This window comes from Sarcophilus harrisii, chromosome 1, assembly GCF_902635505.1.
Source record: "Sarcophilus harrisii chromosome 1, mSarHar1.11, whole genome shotgun sequence".
Classification (NCBI taxonomy): domain Eukaryota; kingdom Metazoa; phylum Chordata; class Mammalia; order Dasyuromorphia; family Dasyuridae; genus Sarcophilus; species Sarcophilus harrisii.
This window is the reverse complement of record NC_045426.1, coordinates 30,993,325-31,014,303: the sequence shown is the minus strand read 5'-3', so window position 1 is coordinate 31,014,303 and position 20,979 is coordinate 30,993,325. Positions and strand designations below refer to the sequence as shown.

Genomic DNA, 20,979 nt, shown 5'->3' with positions numbered 1-20,979 from the left:
GCACCCATCACTTCTTTGTGAGTTCAAATCCAACTTCAGCTGAGCACTTAACCCTGTTTGCCTTAGCTCACCATCAATAAAATGATCTAGAGAAGGAAATGACAATCTACTTTAGTATCTTTGCCAAGAAAACCCCAGATGGGATCAGGAAGAATCAGATATGATTGAAGAGCATTGCTTTTATTTATTCTTCTCATTGTATGTTTGCTAGAATAAGTCACTACCTAGAACATTCTTTTATTTTAAATATCTGACTCACCATGGCATATAAGTAAGTGAACAACTATTTATTAAGGATTTACTATACTCCAACGTTACAGGGAAAGGCAAAAACCTGGTCTCTGACCTTTGGGAGATCACATTTTAAAGGGGAGACTGCACACTAACAACTATGTACATAAGACATATACACACGTAGAACAGATGGAAGGTGTTTTCAGAGAAGAGGCACCTAGGATTGGAGAACCAGGAAAATCTGCCTCTAGAAGATGGGATTTGAATTGAATTTTGAAGAAGATCAGAGAAGCCATATGATAGGGATGAGGAGGGAGAACGATTCCAGAAATGAGGGATACCTAGTGTAAAGGCAATAGGCCAGTGTAGCTGGGTGATAGAAGGTATCGACAGGAGTCAAATAAAAATATTTGAAAGGCAGGAAGGGCCAACTTGTGCCCAGCATTAAATGTCAAAGAAAGGGCCTTATATTTGATTGAGGAGGTAATAGGGAGTTACTAGAGTTTATTCAGTAGTTGGATGACACAGACAGATCTATATTTGGGTCAAATTACTTTGGCAGTGAAGAAAAGAATGGATTGGCATGGGGAGAGACTTGAGAAAGGGAGAAAAATGAGAAGATGATTGTAATAGTTGTAATAGTTTGTATTGTAATAGTTTCGACAAGCAAAAATGAGGGATCCAGAGTGGAGAGAAGGGAACATATGTCACAAAGGCTGTGAAGGTAGAAAGAGATTTGGCAACAAATTGGATGAGTGTGTTGAGTAGGAGTGAAGAATCAAAGAAGAACTGATGACAGCTAGGATGACAGCAGTCCTGTGACTGGGAGGCTGGAAGTGTCATTGACAATGGGAAGAAGAGAGGGTTTAGGTTGGGGGAAAACATAAAGTTGCATTGGAGATGTTGAGCTTGACAAACTCATTGGATATTCAAGGTCTCTAAAAAAGTTCATTGATAATTCAAGACTGGAGCTCAGGACAGAGATTAGGACTGAATAGATCCAGGGATCATCTGTATGATAAGAAAATTGATTTCTGTAATTAAAACAGTGCTGGGATACAAACTTATCTTCTGCAAGTTCACAAAACCTTCCAGACAACTAGAGTAGCAGTCAGGACATTGGAGATAATTCTATCCTCTTATTTCCACATTATTTTGTTTTCTTCTGCTAAGTATCTAGTATTTTGAGAAAATTTCATTCCCACGTAGTTTGGAAATATGAATGTTTGATATGGTGATAACCATCAACTGATCAATTAGTATTAATTAAGCACTTGCTGTGTGTCAGACATTATTATAGGTACTAGGGATATAAACAATAATATCTAGCATTTAATCAAACATGAATATATCATTATTTAGCAAATAATCATTGCTAGCAGAAGAAAAAATGAAACACTCTACTCTCAAAGAACTTAGAGGAGTAACAGGAGATCTGAGCAGATGCATAAGTATATTGATTAACTACTGGGAGAATAAATACAAATGAATACAAAGTGGTTCAAAGCAGTGTAGTTTGGGAAGGAGACCACTAATAATAGGACAGAGAATCAGGAAAAGTTTTAGGTAGAAAGACACACTTGAGCTACATTTTGATGAAAGTGAGGAATTCTTCAAGACAGAGGTGAGGGGAGTTTTTTGGCATTCCAACTCAAGGGACACAAGACACAGAACACAGGAGATGGAATTTTCTTTATGGATAAACCACAGAGGGAAGGCCAGTTTGGCTGGACTGCCGAACATAATATACAATGAGTCTGAAAAGATAGTTAGGAGAAAAATGGGAAGATGTTTAAAAGCTAAAAAGAAGGGTTTTCATTTGTCCTAGAGATAATAGGGAGTTAAAAGAGGTTAGTGAGTAGAGGAGTAATGAGGTCAAATTTCCATTGGAAGAAATTTTACTTTGACAGTGGTGGGTAGCATGCATCAGAATGGGGAAATATCTGAGACACTGTGACCCATAGGAGGCTGTGCAATAATTTATGTGCTTAGGACCTACTAAGGAGGAAGCTGGATAAGTTGAGAGAAGGGGTTGAATAGGCTAGAGGTTGTGGGGGAGAGAAATGGCAAGATTTTAAAACTTATTGACTATAGGAAACAGAGGGAGTGGGGAATCAAGGATATGACTGAGGTTGTGATCCTAGGAGAATATAGGGGAAGAATTTATTTTCAACAGAAATAGAGAAGTTTAGAAGAAGGAGTAAAGATAATTAATTCTATTTTAGATATATTGAGTTTGTGATGTCAACTGGAACATCTGACTTGAAATGTCCACTAGGCACTTGGTGATGCACGACTGAGTCAGGGGAGACACTGAGACTGGCTATTTAGTCTGAGAAATCACCTGCTAAGAGATTATTAGATCTTTGAGTCTTATGGGGTCACTTACGGAGAGAGGAGAAAAGAACCCAATGTAAAGCCTTGGATAGCACCTCCAGGTAGAAGTGTTCTATAGATTATGAGTTAGCAAAGAAGATCTAAAAGGAACAAACAGAGCAGAAGAAATTTGGACACTAATCTCTCTGCTTTTGGTCATTTAGTAATGGAGGTGAGATTTGAACTTAAGATTCTTGGTTCTGAGTCTGGAAGTCTATGTATGGTGCCACAGCTCACTGTATGAAAATAAAGCATCAATTTCAATGATCAAAAAAAAAAATCAAAGTAAGAGAGTGTATCTGGGAGAAGGGATTCTAATGGCATCAAATTGAACTTATAAGTTGAGAAGAAAGAGGAGTAAGACAAGATTTTCAGGTTTGGCAATTAAGAGATTGTTGGTAACTTTAGATAGAATAATTTGTGTGATGAAATATGAAATCAGATTGCAAAGGGTTATGGACTGAGTGAGAGAAATGAAGGTCTGGCATATCCTTAGCTAGGTGTTTGAAAATGGGGAGAGAGATATGAGGGAATGGTGGGAACTAGTGAAGTTCTTTTTAATCTTTTAACAAAAGCGAGATGGACATGTTTGAAAGCAGTAGGAAAGGAACTAATAAATAAGGGGAGGGTAAAGATTTGAGATGGAGGGAGGTGATTGAGGTTTGGGAAGATGGGAGGGGATGAAAATCAAAGTTATGGGGAAAGGAGCTGACCTTGGCAAGGAAAAGGGCCACCTCACTGTCAGAGCCTGGGGGAAAGGGGGAGGATGGCACCAAAGGATTTGGAGATTCTAGTTGAATGCCCTCATTTGTGTCCAGTAAATGGAATTATTAAAAACTCCATTCCTAAAGGTGTGTCGGTCATTGTTATATCCAGAACATTGTGGGTGACAGTTTTGTTTATAATAAATATCATCATGGACATCCAAGACTCCTGTATTTTATTATAGCTGTCTCTTTTTGTACAAAAACATTGGCCCACCTGAATGTTATTTTGACTGTGTATTCTAATACGGTTCTAATCATTCCTAAATACCATTCCGTTGAGTTGACCCTCTATACAGTGGGAAGGCATTTGTAATTTTTAGATGGGCTTGTGGCCTTTGAAATTTTTTTCTATCTTGTCTTCAATAGCCATAGTTAGAATACATTCTTGGGGAATCATTTTAATGAGCCATGGTGTGAAGGAATCAAAAAAAATGCCATTCTTATATTGACTTTTCTCCCAGTTTATTTGTTAACCCTTTTAAATCAATGCAAGGGTGAATGCCAATGTTCTTGATAGCAGAGGGGGAAGAAAATCACAAATTGGCTTTTCTTGATGCCCACATGAACACATTCCTCTAATTATCTTCCTTATTCCACTGAAGAATTAATCAGGAAAGGAAACACTTTCCTGGGCCTGAAAGCTAAGGTCACCCTGAGAAAAAGGCCTGGCAAGATTCCTAGAAAACACTTGTTTCATGAAGATCGTTTTTTTGATTCAAAGTTTACTCCCTTCGCATTTATAAAGACTGGCAGATCCCAAGTGTAAATTCAGATTTCGTTTTGATGTGCAAATATTTCTAAACCAAAGCATAAATAATAGACATGAAGTTACTTGTGTTTGACTCCAGCCATATATTAGTTTCTCTGTCTTCATTTGCTTAGGGGTGTAACAAGTAGTGGCTGACACTGTATACGCGACTTGAAACAATATTTATTTGCAGCAAGTTCCATCTTCTCCAGAGTCCCTGGGTGGATCTATTTCACCTTGTCAATCTTGTCAAGGGTACTTGCCCTCAAACTCCAGTATACTCGCCATTCTTTACACAGCCTTTGGATTGCAGCATGGAAACGTGCCCAGCCAAATATTGTTTGGCTTGGTCAGAAGAATAATTAGATTTATTTTGGGGGTGGGAGGTGGTGCAGGGGAGATAGGGTTCTCATCCTGTATTCCATTGATAAACTGTTCTGTATCATAATCATTCTGGGATAATGTGTAGTTTTTTTTTAATTGTGAAATGGATGGTTTAATTTTATACAGTGAGCTGGACTCAGAACCAAAAATTCTGGGTTCAGATCTCACCTCGATTACTACGTGATCATGGCAAGTCAGTTAAATTCTCAGTCTCAAATTCTCTGTAAATATAGGGGCAGCGGTACCCAGGCTATTTATCTCATGAGTTCTTGGGAAGAAATTGCTTTATAAATCTCAAAGAAATTTCTTTTGAATCTTAAATGTGAGCAGATATAAGTAACTAAGAAAAGGAATCTTGACAGAAGTATTTATTGCTACAGTTTTGTTTATCAAAGTTAGAGCATTTTAGAGCTGAAAGAACTCTCAGGATGCTATTTAGCCCAAAATCCTCATTTTTTTTAAACATATGAAGAAACCAAGATCCACAGAGGTTAAATAATTTGTCATCGAGGTGGAAACTGGATGATAGGATCATAGAATTAGAAATGAAAGGGATGGTGGAGACAATTGAGTCCACCTTCCTCATTCTTCAGATGAGGAAACTGAGACCCAGATAAGCTAAGTCACCTGTGAGAGCCATAGAGATTTTAAGTGAAAGATGTAGGACTTGTCCTCTTGTTTGAAAGATGAGGAAGCTGAGATACAGAATGGGAGAGGATTCACCCAGTGTCCCGTAAGTAGTTTGGAAGGAGCTAGGATTAGGTACTTGATCCCTGTTCTATTTCTTTAGGACTAGGACTGCATATTTAATTACATAGAAAGCTATAGTTGGATTTTACTTCAGGCCTTGTTCTATAATTGAATCATTTTCGAGGTTTCACTGTTTGCAAAATGAAGTATTTACTTAGTTAAAAAAAAAAAGCAAACAACCTCTCCCCATTTGCAAAGATGCTTAATTTTTATCTTTGAAGTTTTTTTTAATTGGGTTTTTGTGAAGTAATTTTACTTTACATCATTTATGACAAGAAGACACATGTATATATCATTGGTAGAAATAGAATTTGGGATAGGTAGGCATTGAAATAAAGAAATAGGCAGGGGAGAGATTCAGAGAGACAGAGATACAGAGAGGCAGAGATAGAGTCATAGAGAAACAGAGACAAAGACAGACAGAAAGAGATAAGAGACACAGAATACCTGGGTTCAAATCCTGTCTGGGACTTTGGGCAAGGTACTATCCTCTCTGGGTCATGGTTTCTTCATCTGTAGAATTTGGGGATTGAATTAGCTGCCCTAAATTCTCTTCCAGTTCCAAATCTATGATCCTTATAGGTCAGACAAGAAGCACTGATCTTTCACTGATTTCATCCCAGTTCGGAATTAAAAATGCCTCCTCTCTTAGGCTAATCCTTATTGCCTTTAATTAGTTTGCACTGACAGTAATTTTGGAAACCATTAGCAAAATCTTTTTAATCCAGCTGGCTTTGCTTTCAGGTTGATATAACTTACTAACAAGACACAAGGCAGCTTTTATCCCCTTGTCCTAACCTTGTTCTGAATCCTACAGGGATGAGAAATTTGGTGAATAAGCTTGCCAGTTTCAGTGATGTTCTAGACTGGTATTTCCCAACCCAAAGGATGAGCAAAATGGTAAAGCATCTCACTTCTCTACCTCCTATTGAGTTTCTCCCCTATGGTTCTTGGTGGTGTCCTCTTCAAGTATAAACAATAAGCACAACAACTTTAAAATAAGTTGGATTGGATAGCTTCTAGCAGTCCTTGAGGCTGCATGTCAAGGCTCCTTTTGAAAAGAGGGTATGTTTGGTTTTATCTTCTGTTTTCCAGTATCAGTCACATCACCATGGCCCTTTGCCATATGAAGACTCTTGAGAAGCAGAGGAGGGAAAATAAAAGTGGAATCAATGGTTTGATAGTTAGGAGGTCCCCAACATTTGAACAGAAAATTAGGATTGAATTGTGTTAGGACAAACAAACACACTTGACCAGTGGAGTAGGGCTTTGTCATTGGGGCGTGTCCTCCGGTAGTTCCTCTGGGACTGGCCAGTGGCTGGAACTGATTGACAGATGTGGTGAGCCCCACTGGGGCAGTTCTTTGGAAAGTGAATTGATGGCTATGTAAATACAGCCATTAACCTTAAGCACCCCAGGCTGCTCCATCAGGCTAGGCAATTTACTTGCCCTAGAAAATGTCTTTGCTATTGTCTGATGAATCCCAAGGTTCCTCACCCTCCCTTAGCCATAGTAAGCGGAGTGAATCTAGGGAACTGTGTAGACATGGACCAAAGGGCTCACTTTTTCCTTTCATTGGATTGGTATTTACTTAGCTCCCAATCTGGACACACTCTTATAACTGGCTCTCTCAAAATTAGGAATCCATTATACCATGGGTAATAAATATCCCTTAATGTATTAAAAATATTCTACCTAAATTACACATGAACTAAGTTTTTGTAAATTAAGCCTGGAGTGAATTAGATTGAAGTATGAGTCTATATTTTTCTTGACAGTGTGAGTCAGCGGAAATAATGGCACTGAGAGTATTGGGATCATGAGCTTGGAGCTGGAAAGAACTTAAGAGCCTTCCCTTAGAGTCTAACCCTCGAATTTTACAGACTGGGGAACTGAGTCCCATGGAATGAAGTAACTTGCTCTAAGTCATACAGTGAGTAAGAATCAGAGAACATGAATCTCAAAACTGATAATGTTTCTTATTGTCGGTGTGACCTTTGTCAAAAATGGTTTAGTTTCCTCATTTATAGAATGAGGAGCTTGGACTGGTAGCATCTGAGGCAGAGGTTCTTACTTTCAGAGATTCTGTGAACTTGGATGGGAAGAAAATGACATCTTTATTTTCATTATCTTTTAACTGAAATTTGGGTTTTCCTTCGATTACTTAGAATTCAGAGAAGGGATACATAGACTTCATGAAACTGCCAATGACGATAATAATAATTAGCATTTATATGGTACTTTGAAAATGTAGTTTCATTTGATTCTCGTGACAATTCTGGGAGAGAGGTACTGTTACTATCCCCATTTTACAGATGAAGAAACAGATTGAGAGTGAGTAAATGACTTGTCCAGGGTTAGTTAGTAAAAGTCTAAAGCAAGGTTCAAACTCTATTGGTCTTGACCCAGGTTATAGCAATTGATCCACTTTGCCTATTAGCTGCCCAAGGGGTTGCTGACATAGGAACTGATGCTCTAAAGTTTCCTTCTACCTCTATTTATGATCCTCATTTCGAAGGATCATTTCCAGAACTTAAACACAATACCAGGTACATAGCAGGGGCTTAATAAATATTTATTGATTGACTGACAGAAGGCATTAGGGGAAACTTGTGTGACCTTGGAAAAGACATGTGACCTCTTTGACTCTCAATTTCCTCACTTGTAAAATGTTGAAGTTGGTCAAGATCTCAGAGATTTCATTTCCATTCTAAATCTATGTCCTTACTGTGTGATCTTTTGAACTCTATTTAAAGAAAACCAGGCAAATCCATTTATAAAAAAATAATCACTCCTATTTATCTTATCCCCCAAGTCTGAATTTTTCTAAACCTTTTTCCCCTTCAATTAGATGTATGTATGCTATGGCAAAACTATCCCATTTGTTACAGAAATCTTTAGGAGAAAATGGGAAGAGAGAAAAGACAATCTAACAGCTCAGTTAAATATCCAATTGGCTCTGATGTGGTTATTCAATCATTAGAGGTGAAGAGAAGGGGACAACTAGATGATCAAGTCACTTCTTTTTGGGAGGGCCCAAAATATTAAGAGCTGATATTTATGTGACAATTTAAAGTTTGCAAAGACTTTATTTTTAAAAAACCTGATAACTATCCTGCAAATTATTTGGTCTTTTTTATAAACGAAGAAAGCACAGAAGGTTAAGTAGGGCCTTTCCATTATTTTGTGCTACCTCACAGACCATTTTGCTATTTGTCATCATGACTTGGAAAAAGCCATTGAACTTTTCTATTTTTCCTACTGTAATGATAGCCAAAAAATCCATTTTCATTTCTCCTTCAATTTTAAACATTGATTATATGGAAATAAATAGTTATGGAAAAGAAATAAAAATCTCGTCATTTTAGGAGGTGCCATCGCTTAGCTCTGTTTGCCTCAGTTTCCTCATCTGTAGAATGATCTGCAGAAGAAAATGGTAAACCATTTTTGCCAAGAATACTCCAAATGGTGTCATGAAGAATCATGCACAACTAAAAAATGACTGAACAATAACAGCAATAAATGAATTGCCACCACTGGAGATCCCAAAGCTGACTCCACATTTCCTGAAGCGTAGTTACATCTTATAGGAGCTGTGCATTTAGGCAAAAACTCTGGAGGTGCAATTTGAAAACTTGGTGTATAGTTTTCAGGCAAATCTCATAAACTCCCTGAATCCTGGGCTGCTACTGCATTGATATTGACCTACAGAAGGAATTGAGCTTTATGTATGGTTGGACAAGACTGAATGTCCAACATGGTAAGGTGAAACATTGAAATCTAAAATTGAACTTAGATGATGTTCAGGTATCAAAAATCTACTGCCAACTTGTCTCAGGAGAGCACCAAGAAATAACTACCTAATATGTGAAAGGCATTTATTCAGCAGTCAATATAAATATCTACATTCCTTCTGAGTTGAAAAAAGTTCCATTATAAGGAATTTTCCATTTCTTTTGGTCATTCATTCATTTTGTTTATTTCTCTTTCCTTTATATTTCTCTGGCTTTAGAAATCAATTTTAAGTAACTTAAAACTTCATTAAACCTTATCAAATATCACTACAAATAAGATATTTTGTGCTTATTTTCTTTTTTGAGGGTAGCATGAGCATTCTCATGGGACAGAGACGGATATTTACAGAGATTTGATGAATGGTGTTGGAAGAAACAGCTGTAGCAGGTTTATTTCCTTTCCACATTCTGTGTAGGGCCATTTGGTAAAGTTCAGGAATCAGCTTATTCATTTATTCACGTACCAAACATTTGTCTAGTATCTTGGCTAATCTCACAGGCAGCACAAAGGTAACCAAACATAATCTTTGCCTTTAAGAAGCTTATGATCTAGTAGAAAACAACTAACTCTAATAGATTTAGAATTGCTTTTTTGGGGGGAAATATTGGAACTGATCAATATACCTAACTGGAAAAAAACAGTTGGTTGGAGGACAGATTTGATGGTGATACCCACGAGCAAGCTGGTGCAGGAAAGAATGGAATAATTATGACAGCCAGTAAGCAAATCCTAAAGACCAGAAGTCAGAAGTAAAAAGAATTGTTAAAAGCCATCTGAGAATTCGAGGAATATTAAAACATACTTATAATTCTCTTAAGTAAATTGATATGTGATTTATTTGATATGATTTGACAGGAAATATATTTTTACCACCTGAAATCACTCCATTTGTTGAGCTGTGAGCTTCAATATTTCATAAATGATTAACACTAGATAGAAACTGTAGGAAGCTGTTTTCTTAAACAATATCCCACAAGAAAAGGTTCTGCTCACCTATGCAAGACCTTTTCTTGTAATTTTACAAGTTCATATCTGCTCTAGTAGATTTTGAATTTCTTTTTTGAAAATTGTTATTGTTTTTACTACTATAGAGATTGAATACTGGGCTAGGAGTCAAAAGACTTGGGGTAGAGTAATCCTGGCTTTGGCATTTGGATTTTTTTAGTCAATGATTTTGTTTTATTGATGTCTTTTTCCTACTCCAATAATAGTCTATACATGCTTGCTATTGCTCCTTCCCTCATAACATTTGGGGTTCTAATTTATTTAATGGTTCTAGTTGTCACAATCATTGTGTCTGACAGTTTTTGCCACATCTCAAACCAATAGCCCCTCACCTCTCTAACTGAGAGGAAGATGAGGTGTTTCATACATGCTTATTTATATTAGTTGTGAGACTGTGGGCTATTAGATACATATTTTTATGTATCTAAATGTCCACTTTCTTATTGTTGTTGTTCACTCATTTCCCAATCATGTCTGACTTTTTGCAACCCTATTTAGAGTTTTCTTGGTAAAGACACTAGAATGGTTTGCCAATTTTTCTCTAGCTGAGAAAACTGAGGCAGATGGAATTAATTAAATGACTTACCCAGGATCCCACAGATAGTAAATATGAGGCCAGATTTGAACTCAGGAAAATGAGTTTTCCTGATTAGGCCTGGCATTCCATCCACTGCTCTATCTAGCTACTGCTAGCTATCCTCCTTTTTATGGTGTGAATAATAACAATTACATTACCTAGAACTCATGCAATTATTGAGAATGAAGTATGTGGTAAACTGTAAATTGCCATAGAAATGTAAGCTATTAGTAACCCGAAGACATGGAAAGTTTCAGTGCATAGTTATTCTCTGCCTTGGTTAGTTAATAATTGCATATTATGACTGAAATCAATGGAAGGAACTAAATAACCCAGAAAAGAGAAAGCTTAAATATTTGCTGAATCAAATTGAGTTAGTGAGGACACCATGTTCAAATATTTTGAATATGGTCATGTGGAAGAAAGATCAGGCCCTAATGTTCAAGGTTAAGCCCAATGGTTGGAGGTTACGGGGAAGAAAGTTTTGATTCAATTTCAGGAGTATTTTTCTTTATAATTAGAGATATTCAAAGAAAGAGAGAACAAAAGGAAGAAAAAGAAAAAAAAAAGCCAGGAACTATCTCATGAATTAGTTTACTCACCTGTCATTGGAAGTTTTCAAGTGGATACTTTTTATATTCAAACAGTCGGTTGATGATAGAAAGCATCTCTGAATCAGTTTGGAAGTTGTAATATTTGGCTTTTAGAGTCTTTTTCAAAACTGAAGTAGTGGCTGGAAACCTTTATTTGAGAGGTCAAAATTATTCAAGAACCAATTATACTTCTAGTTTTCTTGATAAGTTATAGACAATATTTTTTATTCTTTCTTTACATTCTTAAAAATTGACCTTAGATTTCTGTTTTAAAGAGCATTTTGAAAGAGTTCATCTTTAAATCAATATAGGAATTCATGAGAGAAGATGATTCCAAAGAACTCCAGAAAAAGCAGGTGATTGCAAGCAGTGTATGTAAAAGATTAATAGAAAACATTTGTCTGTGATCAATATTCCTTGTATGGCCCGGTCTGGCTATGCTCCCATGATAGCTGCCTTTATTGTTCTGTAATAAATTGGTTAGCATGCATTGTGGATTTGATTTGGAAGCCTGAGCATCGAATGACTAATCAGTGAGGTCTTTGGCATATGGGCAGTTTCTCCTAGATCTAGATAAGCCAACATGACTTGATGTGGAAACTCCCTTCAATAATACTTATTGCATCCTATCCCCAAGGTGGCAGGTATAATTCAGTGAGTTTCCTGAGAGAGGTTAGATGATGCTCATGGTCCCATAGGAGGGTCAGATTCTGAATTCAGGTTTTCTTAAGTCCATATAACTACATAGAAGTGTAGATTAAGAGATAGACTTCTAATAAAAATCAAAAGCTTTGTCCATAGAACAGCAAAACCAAAAATAGAGACTTAAGCAAGATGGCCTCATGGATTAGATTTTGAGAAGACTCGCTGAATAAAAAGGATCCATTTTCTAACTATCATGGGAGATGACACTATAGTCCAGGGGTTCTCAAACTTTTTAAATAGGGGGCCAGTTTACTGTCCCTCAGACTGTTGGAGGGCCGGACTGTAGTAAAAACAAAAACTTTGTTTTGTGGGCTTTTAAGTAAAGAAACTTCATAGCCCTGGATGAGGGGGATAATCGTCCTCAGCTGCCTGCCGCATCTGGCCTGCGGGCCATAGTTTGAGGACCCCTGCTTCAGCTGCTGATCTGAGAGCCTAGTACAGATGGAGATGTAATTGTTGGGAAAGATGCAAAGCTCATTTCACTTTTACCTCCTCCCATCTCCTTTGCCTTTATGCTGCTCCTTGTTTTGGTGCTGGACATTGACAGCCTTCTCTGGTCAGTGAATCATCTTTAAGCCTCTCTCTGTCTTTCTTCCTGGTTAAAATTTGACAGTTTTCTCTCAATTGGGTATTTTATTCTGAAAGTACCTGGTCTCCAGTGGCTGACAAATTGGCTAAGCTGTTGTAAATCCATTCATATTGTGATGTTGCTGAGCAAATAGGATTCAAATCAAGAGGCAGTTCTATGGCACAATGGATTGAACACTGGACCTGGGGGCAGAACCTGATTTCAAATCAAGCCTCAGATACTTGCTAACTATGTGATCCTGGCCAAGTCAATTAGCTACTGACTTAGTTTTCTCAGCTGTAAGATGAGAATAATAATAATAATAGCACCTACATTGGAGCATAGGGATCAAATTAATTATTTGTTACATTCCCTTACATATAGAAGGTGCTCAATAAATGCTTCTTTCTTTCCCTTTCCCAATTTATCAAGAATTTGTTAAATGCTTAATATGTGGCAAGTAGTATATTAGACATTGGGGATGCAAAGACAAAAATGTAAACAGTTCTAGTCCTAACAGGGAAGATCAAGAATTTTGATTTCAAATTCTAGCTAGGTATTGCAGTGGACAGAAGACTAGATCTTAGGAAGACCTGAGTTCAAATTTAGACTCAGAAACTTACTGGCTGTGTGACCCTGAGGAAGCCATTTAGCTACTATTCCCTTTGATTTCTTCATCTGTAACACGTAGATAAAATACTGCCCATCTCCCAGAGTTCTTGTGAGCATCACATGAGATGATATTTGTAAAGCACTTTGGAAATCTTAATATACTCTATAAATGTACCCATGGAGAGATGTCTAGAAAAGTGAAGAATAACTGCAGAAAAAATACAAACCCAATAACTGTTCTTTGATCCTTTGAAGGGGGAAGGAGATCAGAAACGGTTTTGTGCAATAGGTGACAACTTGGCCAGAAATGTTACCCTGCCCAGAAGAATCCATATTTGCCAATCATAGAATGTGATCTCCTGGAGGGTAATACTAGGTCTCCCAAGGACCTACCCCACAATAAGCGTGTAATAAATACTTGCTGATTGATTTGAATTGTGGATGCTTTGTTAATGGCCCAAAGGATGGGACCTCCAATGGTGGCACTTTAGACCTTAACCACAGATTCTTAAAGGAGGTATTTATAAATGAGAGATATTTTTAGGAGAGAAGACTTCCTGGTCCCTCTCTTCCTCAAACACTCATAATGGTGACCACTTCTAAAATTAGCTCAGTTTAGAAACCTAGGAGTGAGTGAATCCTGTCCTGTTAGAGCAAGGGGAAGCACATCACTTCCATTTGTTTTTCACACTTATTCGTAATAAATGATTGAGGACCCACAACTTCTTCCTTGACCAGCTCTGATCCTTCCAAGCAGCACAAGAGCCAAAGGTTTCCCTTTGCTTTCCCAACTGTGTTCTGTTGAAAGAGAACAGCCACATTGCCAGGAATACATAAACAACACCTTGGTCCTCTTGATTTCCAGCGAAATCCTTTATTAATTCTCTTTGAATGCAATGGCACACGCTGATGAGGGAAGATTTGATTAACAGCGGCCTGGCTGCTCGCTAATCTTGACCAAGATGCTCTCAAATGCCAGCAGGGCTGAAATGGGGGGGTGGGGTGCGGGGGTGCTCTCATTTTACAGCAAAAATAAAACCCTAATAAACTGTCTTTCATATCCCATTTTGCATTCATGTTTCTGTTTTGCATTTAATTAGTGGCCAGTAGTTAAGTCAAGCAGCTAACAAATTTCAGCTGTGTCCTTGAGTGGAAGGGTCTTTTAATCATGGGGCTGTTCCTTCCCCCATTTTTAATATAGAATATTGCAAATAAACTAAAAGACCCTGAATAAAGGAGACTGGCTAAAAGGAGGAGAGCCTGGGTTCCAGTTATCTCTTTATTATCTCAATGATTAGAGACCCAGGCATGTAGGAAAGGTGGGCAATTATCTATTTTGCTCTTGAAAAGTTTAATTTTCATTAACACCCATGGAGAGATGTCTAGAAAAGTGAAGCATAACTCTGCAGAAAAATACAAACCTAATAACTGTTCTAAATGAGGGATGAATCGAATCAGGTGAAGGTAGAAATCAGGGCAAAAAATAGCTCTTTCTCAGCTTGTTCAGCACATTCCTTTTGGCCCCGGACTCTCTACCTCCGGACATAACAGATGAAGCCCTGATCTTAAAGGATTTGTCACAGGTGAATGGTCTCACCCGACGCAAGATGTGGAGAATTGAAACCATAATTTCACGGGACTTTGTGCTGATCCAGTTAGAAACATCTATTCTGGGCTGGTGTTTTGCTCTTTGTCTCTCTAGTGCCTAGCATATAGTAGGCATTTAATAAATGCTTTTTGAATTGGATTGGAATTGGACCAATAATGATATCTCCTCTGAGATGTAGCCTGTCTGCCCTGGGAAATATTTCGATTTGATGGTTTTCTTTCTTTCTTTTTTTTTTTTTTCATTTTCATGTTAAATCTCTCTCTGTGTCTCTGTGTTTCTCTCTGCTCTGTCTCTAACTCTGTCTTTCTCTTTTTCTCTCCTCCTCCTCCTCTCCCTTGTCTCCCTTCTTCTCCTCCTCCTTCTTCAATAGCATTGTTCAAATGCCAAACTTATGCTTGCCCAAAAGACTATTTTGGGGGGAGCTCACAGAGGGCAAGCACTCATGTGGTGGTTAGAAAAAGGACGCTCTGAAGGTCTCTCTTTAAGAACTTCAGAACTGATTGTATGACATGGGAGACACTGGCACAGGACTGCCCAGCATAGCATGTCCTTATCAGAGAAGATGCTGTGCTCTATGAGCAAAGCAGAATTGAAGTAGCTCAGAAGAAATGCAAGATGGGTAAAGTTAAAGAATCTATCCAAAGGTTTATATGGACTATTTGTGCCCGGGCAGTGACAGAACATTTCAAGCTCCTATCGGTCTGATCGGCCATAGCCAGAAAACTTTAACTCGACTCTAACATAATGATGTCATTTTGGTCCTTTTTTTTTAAAGAATGAAGACCAAGCAAGGATTTGCCATTGGAGGACTTGGATTGGCTTTGTCTCTTAATATCTGGGTGACCTTGAATGAACCACACTTTCTGGATCTCAGTGTCTTATCTGTAATAATAATAATGATAATTTATATTATGGCACCTTAATTAGGGTTTTCATTTCATCTTCATAACAACCCTGGGAAGTAGATAACTGCTTAGGATCATCTAGATAGTAAATGTCTGAGACTGAACTTGAACACAGGTCTGGTCTTGGATCCACTGTATCACTTAGCTATCAAAAAGAAAATGTGAGACTAGATAATCCTGAGGATCTTTCCAGTGCAGATTTTATGAGCCTTTGCCCCATGATACCAGAAAACCAAAGAGTAATTACTTGTTCTCCAGGATCATCTCAAATTAAACTAAGAATTTGTGCCCATCCATCTGGTGGTAAGATAGAATCAGGATATCTTGGGTTTAAATTCTACCTTTAACCCTTATTAGCCTATGGCAAGTCAATTAGTGACTCAGGCTTAATTTTCTCATTAGAAAAATGGGAATAATACGACCTATTGCACCTTTTCAGAATGTTGTTGAGGATCAAGTCAAATCATCTCTGTCAAAGTATTTTACAAATTTTAACATTTTATGCAAATGTCATTTGTTAGTATCACTCCTGAAGTCTGTTGGTCATCCAATGTCCATGTCCTCATTATATAGATTAACAGTTAAGAGACTTGAGTAACAGGAGAGGTAAGAGCTTTCCATTTGATACAGAGTCATAGTGGGATAGAAGGGCATTGGGCTTCATATTTGTATTCAGGATTTGGATTTGTAACTACCCAATATACTGAAGTCTGAGGGAAAAGCTCTTTCAGAGCCTAATTGCACACAACAGCTCTTTTGGATAAGATATTTTTACCTTGTTTTATGAGAAAGTTCTGCTATTAATCCATAAACAGGGTAAACCAAGTTATACCCAGATTTCTGTGAATGAAATTTTTACCAGAGAATATATTGCATTTCAGTGGGTTAATCATTTCAGAGAAATGATTATTTTTCTTTTATATTGGTAACTATTTACTATTGAGAAGGTCCAGAATTTTTTCCTTTATAGTTTCCTCATTGTTTGCTGGGTCAGATCTGCCCCAGAGGGGTAGTCCTGACAACAAAGTTGGATTTAACTTACTCCTCAATTTTGTTTAGACCCCACCCAAGTGGGGAAGCCCAGTGTATTTTGCTCAGGTTTCAGTGGGGGAAGTAGATCCTTTGTCTAGATTGCGTGGGCTGGGGGTGGTCTAGAAACAAAACTGATGTAATCAAAGTCATGTTCCCCAACCCTTTTTCGAATAGGTTGGCTTCTCATTATAATATTCGTTCTTCTCATTGATTGTTAATCAACAGAATTGATTGCTCCTTGTTGGGAACATTGACTGTTCCAAGGGCATGTGAGTGTCAAGAAATCATCATGATCTGTATTCTGGCCTTGAGGAATGCTGCTGATCCCTTTTGTTAATTATCTGCTAGCATCAATTAATAAACAGATTAATTACCCAGAAACTATGACTCTTGAACTTTTTATATGTCACACCTTCCACTTACATTCATTGATTGGTCGCAAAATTACCCCATGGTATATTCTTGGTAATATTTTACTTTCAATCAAAGCAACAAAGTTAGCAGTGAAGTTAACAAGTTTTTTTTTGGACAACAGTTATTGAAATGCAAAACCAGACAAGGTGAAAGATCCAGTGTTTTATCAAGTTATAATGAACTTTCTTTTAAAAGGCACTAAAATTTCAGCACCAACCTGTCATCTACTTTTCCCCTTTCATTTACATACAGCAACTTTGCAATTTCCTTATCAGAAGCAAGGACATGTTTCACTTAAGAATGATGACATTCTCCAAAACATGCATCTTCTGAAAAAAAAAAAAACTTCCTCAGAGAACAGGGATTCTTGACCATTTGCATGTCATGGGCATCTTTGGCAGCCTGGGAAAGCCTATGGGCTCTTCCAAATATTTTGTCACTTATATTTGTCATTAAAGAAATTCATCATTTCAGTTTGAGGTTGGTGAAAATAAAAATGCAAGTTTTTTCCTATGCAAATTCATGGATCCCCTAAAATCTCTCCCCAGATTCCTGGTTAAGAACCCTTAAATAAACCAATCAACTGAGAAGGGGAGACAAGACATCTACTTGCTTTTATCTTTTTTTTAGGTCACAAAGATGTCACATTAAATTTAGAATTATATATATATATATATATATATATATGTTTATCATCTTCAAGATAAGTTTCATAGGACCCTAGGTCTAAATCAAGAAGGAAACTTGTGGGCCATCCAATTCAAACCTCTTGTTTTACTTGTGGAAACTGAGGCACATGGTTACTAAAAGACTTATTCAGGGTTACTTAGTCTTGATAGTTGCCATTAAATATCCTCCTTTTTGTTCTTCTGTAGTTTCACCTAAGTAAAGTTCTTTTCACTCATAATATTTTAGAGAGAGAGAGACAGATATATACAGAGATCTTGTTTTGAGATAAAAAACCAGCCCCAAAGAGAGGTACAACACATTATTTATTCTGAATATAATTATATTTGTAAATATGATCTTCTTGATTGATTTTAAACTTCTTGATTGTAGGGATTATTTCTTTTCTTTCTTTCTTAGATTTTCCTGAAATACTAACCTGATAGTATTACATATTTATTTATTTATTTTTTATTAAATAACTTTTTATTGACAGAACCTATGCCAGGGTAATTTTTTACAACATTATCCCTTGCACTCACTTCTGTTCCAATTTTTTCCCCTCCCTCCCTCCGCCCTCTCCCCAAAGATGGCAAGCAGTCCTATACATGTTAAATAGATTACAGTAGATCTTGGATACAATATATGTGTGCAGAACCGAACAGTTTTCTTGTTGCTCAGGGAGAATTGGATTTAGAAGGTATAAATAACCTGGGAAGAAGAACAAAAATGCAAGCAGTTTACATTCATTTCCTAGTGTTCTTTCTTTGGGTGTAGCTGCTTCTGTCCATCCTTGATCAATTGAAATAAGTTAGATCTTCTCTTTATTGAAGAAATCCACTTCCATCAGAATACATCCTCATACAGTATCGCTGTTGAGGTATATAATGATTTCCTGGTTCTGCTCATTTCGCTCAGCATCAGTTCATGTAAGTCTTGCCAATCCTCTCTGTATTCGTTCTGCTGGTCAATTCTTAGAGAACAATAATATTCCATAACATTCATATACCACAATTTACTCAACCATTCTCCAATTGATGGGCATCCATTCATTTTCCAGCTTCTGGCCACTACAAACAGGGCTGCCACAAACATTTTGACACATACAGGTCCCTTTCCCTTTTTTAGTATCTCTTTGGGGTATAAGCCCAGTAGAGACACTGCTGGATCAAAGGGTATGCACAGTTTGATAACTTTTTGGGCATAGTTCCAAATTGCTCTCCAGAATGGCTGGATGTATTCACAATTCCACCAACAATGTATCAGTGTCCCTGTTTTCCCACATCCCCTCCAACATTCTGCATTATCTTTCCCTGTCATTCTGGCCAATCTGACAGGTGTATAGTGGTATCTCAGAGTTGTCTTAATTTGCATTTCTCTGATCAATAAGTACTTACATATTTAGATTTGTAACCTAAAGATCTATCTAAAGATAGATTTGGGACCTAAGAGAACATCACAAATAACCCTCTCATTTTATAAATGAGGTTTCTTGCTCAAGGTTACTTAGGTAGTAGGAAGCAGAGCTGGGATTTAAACTAAGTTTCTCTGATTCCAAATAGCATCTTGGGTAAACTATATCACACAGAGGGAGTTGATACTTAGAGTCATATGTTTTTGAAAAATAAACATTTTTTAAAAATTTTTTTGTTGTTATTCAGTTGTTTTTCAGTTGTGTAGAATTTTTGTGTGTGACTCCATTTAGGGTTTTCTTGGCAGAGACCCTGGAGTGGTTTGCTATTTCCTTTTCCAGATCACTTTACAGATGAGGAAACTGAGGCAAGCAGGGTTAAGTGACTTGCCTGAGGTCACATAGGTAGTAAGTATCTGAGGCCAGATTTGAATTTAGGAAGATGAATCTTCCAGACTTCAGGCCTGGCACTCTATTCATGGTGCTACCTAGTTTCCTTTTCTTTTATTTTACACTGCTTATACTTCTCATATATCCTTTTCCTTTCTCTCTCTTTATGGGAGCTATGTCTTTTAACAAAATTTAAAAAAAATCCTCTCAGAGAAGATTAAAAGAAATTCAGCAATACCCATCATCACAGAAAACTAGCTAGACTCTTAAGAGTTAATTTTTGGTGGAGAGTCAACTTCTATTTGAAACATGAATTCTCTTTTAAGATCTTTAGTAAGTGATCCCCTGAATTCTTCTTGAAAATCTCTAGTGATAAGAAACTTGGTGCCTTCTGAGTGATCTCAACCCATTTCTTTTTTCAGACAACTCAGATTATTAGAAATTCCTCCTTATATTGGATTGAAACCTGCCTCTCTATAACTTCCACTTATTTATCCTGGTTCTTCCCTCTGGGGCATAACTGGATAAGTCTAATCCCTGAGGAAGAATAGATGTTATCCATAATTGATGTTCCACTAAACTAAAAAAAAAAATTAATCACAGTCCAAGTTAGGGGGTGTGTGTGTGTGCGCGCGCGCCTGTGTGAGAGATTAATGGGAGAAGAGAGAGAGAGAGGAGAGAGAGAGAGAGAGAGAGAGAGAGAGAGAGAGAGAGAGAGAGAGAGAGAGAGAGAATGAAAGAACAAGAAAGAGGGAAGGAGGGGTCATTAGCTTTTTAATTCTTAGGTACCACATTAGTCATCCTTATCCTAATGATTGAATTCAAGGATATTCTTCCACTCCTTTCTCTGGTCTTTTCTTTTTGCAGATAATAGTATTTCAATTTGCATTCAACGAATGCCACTTGCTATCATTATATAAATCACTTCTTGCTGGATATTTGGGTTCTCAGCTATGGGACCATAAACAACTGGTATTTTCATTGGATTTTCACTTTAAATCCTGGAAAACCCCATGGAGAACTGTAACAAGTGCTAGGAGAGCTGATTGGGGCAATTGCACTGGATTGGTAAAATGGATGTGTTGAGTAACAGAAATAGTAAGGTGCTTACTTATACTGTGTGCTTTGTAAAACACATTGGGTTAATGGAAAATGGATTTTCCTTGTACTTCTCATTGTACATTGAGGTCTGCTGGCTCTGGTGGCCAATCTGGTTCTTTTTGTCATACACACACATTCTCCACATCTGGAGTTGGACCTTAGAAGCCATCTGGTGCAACTTTTTCAATTTACAGATGAAGCAACTAAGTCTCCTAGAAGCGACTCCCCTAATGCCACACAGATAGAAAATGGCAAAGATGGGATTTGAACTTGGTAAGTGGCAAAGATGGGATTTGAACTTGGTCTCATGGCTCCAAGATCAATGGTCTTTTCTTAG

At 37.4% G+C, this 20,979-nt stretch overlaps 1 protein-coding gene across 1 annotated transcript in view; it reads left to right on the top strand.

Annotated features, from left to right (window-relative positions):
• TAFA4 (TAFA chemokine like family member 4) overlaps positions 1 to 20,979 on the top strand; it is a 188,110-nt gene that overhangs the window by 10,228 nt on the left and 156,903 nt on the right. The gene's annotated exons all lie outside the window — the stretch shown is intronic.